Source organism: Cebus imitator, unplaced genomic scaffold, assembly GCF_001604975.1.
Source record: "Cebus imitator isolate Cc_AM_T3 unplaced genomic scaffold, Cebus_imitator-1.0 Scaffold386, whole genome shotgun sequence".
NCBI lineage: Eukaryota > Metazoa > Chordata > Mammalia > Primates > Cebidae > Cebus > Cebus imitator.
The window spans coordinates 1024472-1029170 of NW_016107701.1; the positions used below are offsets into that span (position 1 = coordinate 1024472).

At 36.9% G+C, this 4699-nt stretch overlaps 1 protein-coding gene and 1 non-coding gene across 6 annotated transcripts in view; one reads left to right on the forward strand and one right to left on the reverse strand.

The window, feature by feature from the left end:
- Positions 1–4699, reverse strand: part of CSNK1G1 (casein kinase 1 gamma 1) — a 183131-nt gene that overhangs the window by 167636 nt on the left and 10796 nt on the right. The window lies entirely within an intron of this gene.
- Positions 1357–1488, forward strand: LOC119468160. Its single transcript, XR_005196800.1, has one exon. It is a non-coding gene; the product is annotated as a small nucleolar RNA SNORA48 (small nucleolar RNA).

Below are 4699 nucleotides of genomic sequence, written 5' to 3' on the forward strand. Positions count from 1 at the left end.
AAAAAAAAAAAAAAAGATATGAAGTTTCCTTTTGTGTGAAAATATTTTGGAACTAGACAGGTTATAGTTGTACAACATTGTAAATGTACCAAATGTCACTGAATCATGCACTTTAAAATAGCTAATTTTGTGTTATATAAATTTTACCTCAATAAATAAGAGGATGCTCTGATAGCATCTTATGAAAGCAATTACCCAAACGTGAAGTATTTTACTACTTATTACCTCCCAATTAAAACAAAATAACACTGAAATATTTCTTAAACTGTCTTTTATTTATTTTGTTGGTTGGTTGGTTTTAGAGACAGGGTCTTGCTCTGTCACCCAGGCTGGAGTGCAGTGGTGTGATCAGATCTCACTATAGCCTCAAACTCCTAGGCTCAAGCAATCCTCTTGCCTCAGCCTCCTGAGTAGCTAAGGCTACCACCAGCTAGTGCCATGACACCCAGCTAATTTTAAAATTTTTTTTTTATAGAGACAGAGTCTTGCTATGTTGCCCAAGCTGGTCTTGAACTCCTGGCCTCAAGTCATCCTCCATAGCCACCACACCCGGCTTAAACTGTCTTAAGACTAAGACTAAGATGCTTAGAGGGGGAAAAGTGGTATTACAGTAAGCTTCTTGGGCATGATTTACTCAGAGACTATTTACTCTAAAATCTAAAAGACACTTTTTAAAAGCAGGATGAGGTGACTCTTCTAATTTAGTCAGCATAAGCAAGAACACACAAAACCTATAAGCTTAACTATTCAAAGTTACTTGGAACTTTATACTTAAAAAGCACTATATAAAAATTTCTATCAGTTATTCCTCAAGTACACTTTTACAAGATGGTTTGTTCCCAACTGGCTAAATGACTTGCCTTGTTACCCACTGTATGCACTATTTCCCTTCTGACAGTGACATCCCCTTGCTCTCTGTCAACTAGGATTAAAACTTTTCAGACTCAAGTCTTTTTTCTCATGGCTCTCCAGGTATATTAGCTGCGTCTTCAAGAGGCTTTAGAGGCAGAGATTCTTGAGCCTGACATCCTGGCTCCACCACATAACAGTGGTATGAACTTCAGAAGTAACCTTCCTTTCTCTGCCTCATTTGCTGATCTACAAAACTGGAATAGCCACACCTCAGTGACTTGCATACCACTTTTTATGTAAACTCTCAATAAATTGCCATCACTATTATTAGTATTACGTTTTCTAATACTTCTCTAGAACAGGCCTTTACTATTACTAGATTACATCCACTAGATTATGTCTGCATCTCCTCAACCAGCCTACTTCATTCCTATCTTTTAGTAATCCAAAGTATTGTGCAGATCACCATCAGATTTACCTTGAATACATACAAATACCTCCTGTTACTCTCTAGCTTAAAAAGCCTTTAATGTGGTGGTGTCCATCTAATGTCAGCCAGGGATAAAGCCAACCCTCGTTTATCCCAGCTTGGCTCTTGATCTGTGCCCACGGCTGGTTTGTGCCTTGGATACATGGAAAGTAAGTAAATGATTAAAAAATAAAAATAAAAAATTTTCTATGGATCCTCACTTATACCACATCAAATCTAATTTCCTCTGCTAACTTTCATTACCCTCTCTTAACAGCAGTTACCAAACTTTTAGCGTCCATCACAATCATCTGGCATACTTGTTAAAAACGAATTGCTGGACTCCAGAGTTTCCAATTCAGTAGGTATGGGAACAGGGCCTTAAAATCTGCATTTATAATAAATTTCCAGGTGCTGCTGCTGCTGGTGGTCAAGAAACCACATTTTGAAAAGTACTCTTCTAAAATAAACACCATTCTGCCTCCAAGACTTATTTCTCCTTCCTCCCCACCTAGCACACATTGCTTTGACTGCATTGATCTTTTCATAGGCTGTGGCCAATTCTCCCACATCCTACTCACCTGTGCTGGCCACTTTCTTGCTTTTCCAAATCAAACCCAGGCTTTAAGTCTGTGATTCTTAACACTGCCTGCACATTACAAACATCTGGGAAAGCTTTTAAAACTGCAGATGCACCTCGCCCAAGATTCTGATTCATCTGATTTTGGGTTAAGTTTTCCCAAGTGATTCTAATGAGCAGTCAGAGTTGCAATCCCCTACTTTAATCAATCACCTTCCTGTCAGAATTATGAATACTCACTGGATTTTCACCCCTCTAAACTACTGTAACGTTGACAGATTAAAAAAAGTTTTCCGTTCATTACATATCTGTGTTATTCTCTACCTTTCATTTTAAGTCTTGTTTCTTTCAACTTGAAATTGAACATACAGATTTCTATATTACTACGGCTCTAGTATGGTGATGAATACACAGTAGAAACTGATCATTTCTTCACTGATTGTGAGTTCAAATTAGAATTCAGAGCCTTAAAATATTTTTGGCATGTTATTTTGACAAAGGCATAAAATATTTCTGATCTATCAAATTCAGCAAATTATATTCCTTTCTTTTTAAATATGGTTCTGCAACACTCATTTTATTATGGTGAGTAATTTAGCCCCTTCATTTCCTAATAAATAAATTGGAAAGAAAAAAAGTAATGTATAAAAATGCTTTTAAAAATAATAAAATGAATAATAGCACTGTAAGTGGCTTCACAGTTGCTTCCTTAGAGCAAACGGCCTTTTATAAATCCATAAAGACTGTTTCAAAACAGTTAAAACAGAATCAAAGCACACATATTTAAAGATTCTGAAGCTCTGAATAGTTCTATGATTTGTTTTCTCAACAGATGTGCATCCTTCAAGCCCTGAATTCACCAGATGCATATTAAATTAATCTGTACTTTTAGTTTTTACATAACACTCTACTCTAGTTTTATAAATACACCACCACCAAATGAAAACAGAATTCTATTGTTGCTTTATGTCATTAAATATTAACAGATTATCTTCACTGTGCAAAAAATACATTAAGATTCATTTTAATGCAGACAAATGTGTGCTCACTAAATATGGGCTATAATAACTTCACCATTATTGGCTGATTTCCATCTAGAATGTGAAACATAACAAATTTGCTCACAAAAATCCAGTGACACCTGGTACCTGGAAGAAATACACCCACTTAAGTTACAAGAAATACTTAAGTCCACTTAAATCTACTGGAGAATTTACTTCTTATAAATCCATAATTTCTTCACTAACTACAATGAAAAAATTAGCACACTTATATCAGAAATAAGACTGCACTGGGAGTCCGGAGGCCTGAATTCCAGTGTGACTCATTAAATAGCTGTACAATCTTGAGCAAGTCACTTAGCCTCTGCACTTAAGTAGTCTCAGCTGTAAAATGAAAGGGTCTAACCAGACCATCTCCACATTTTCTTTTAGCTTTATGATTTCATAATCTACGAAACTCAAGAAACACAAGCATTAACCAGATGGATCCCATTAAAGACCAAGTGAGCTTTGATATTGATTGATTTGGAGATAATGTATCTCTGGAGAATCTAAGTGCTTTCACAGAGATAGTTCCTTGAGTTGACTTATTTAACTAGGTGAAAAAGCAAACAAAACTCACCAAACATCTTGCATCATATCCTAGATGACCAGAATATTTAGATGTCATGATACCAATTAAGGTTAAAATGTTTTAGAAAATAGAAGCTGTTCTAGAAGTACAGGACAGGACAGTTATAAAGCCAAATGAAAGAGGATTCTAGCTAACAATTAGTACTTAAGCTACATGAGAATAAAATGTCTCAGAACAGCATTCTATTACTTTTAGAAGCAAGACTCTCAGCCTGAGTCAGAATTGAAAATAATCAGGAAACTATAGCAGTACCCATGGAAGCACTTCCTACTCAGTTTTTGCCAGCTCAAGCTTCTGGATAGTCTTCAACAAGTGTTAACAGGCAGCAGCAAACACTGGAGAAGATGGTCAAAATCTGTATAGCTGAAACCCTACACAACAATAAAAACCAAGTGGCAAAGGCTCTTATCCTCAGTGACAGTTGAAAACTTCTGCATTTAAATCTCCCATCAAGCTCCTTCACAACCTGAAACTGCCACATGACTGTGCCATATTTAGCTCATATTTCCTAATACTCTAAAACTTGTTATGAAATAATTAAGCACTTGTCAATTAAGGCCTAATGACCTAAAATCAATCTTTTTGAAAGGGAAAACCGCACTCCGAACAATGCTTCTAATTCCACTTAAGAAAGTAAGGAAACTCATTTAAAAACAACTCCCACAAATTATTTCATTTGTTTTAGTTTCTTTATGGACATCCTTATTAACGTTTGTAGAACTTTAAAAAAAATTCTTTTTTTTTTTTTTTTGAGATGGAATCTCACTCTGCTGCCAGGCTTGACAATCTCACGTCACTGCAACCTCCGACTCCCTGGTTCAAGTGAGTCTCCTGCCTCAGCCTCCTGAGTAGCTGGGATTACAGGAATGTGCCGCCACGCCCAGCTAATTTTTGTATTTTTAGTAGGGACGGGATTTCACCATGTTGGCCAGGATGGTCTCCATCTCTTGACCTCATAATCTTCCTGCCTCAGCCTCCTAAAATGCTGGGACTACAGGCATGAGCCACCATGCTCAGCAAAAGAAAAGTTTATAAACCTATTGGTCATGGCTGTATGCAGTGGCTCACACATATAATCCCGGCACTTTGGGAGGTCAAGGCGGGCAGATCACTTGAGCCCAGGAATTCAAGACCAGCCTGGGAAACATAGTGAGGCCTCATCT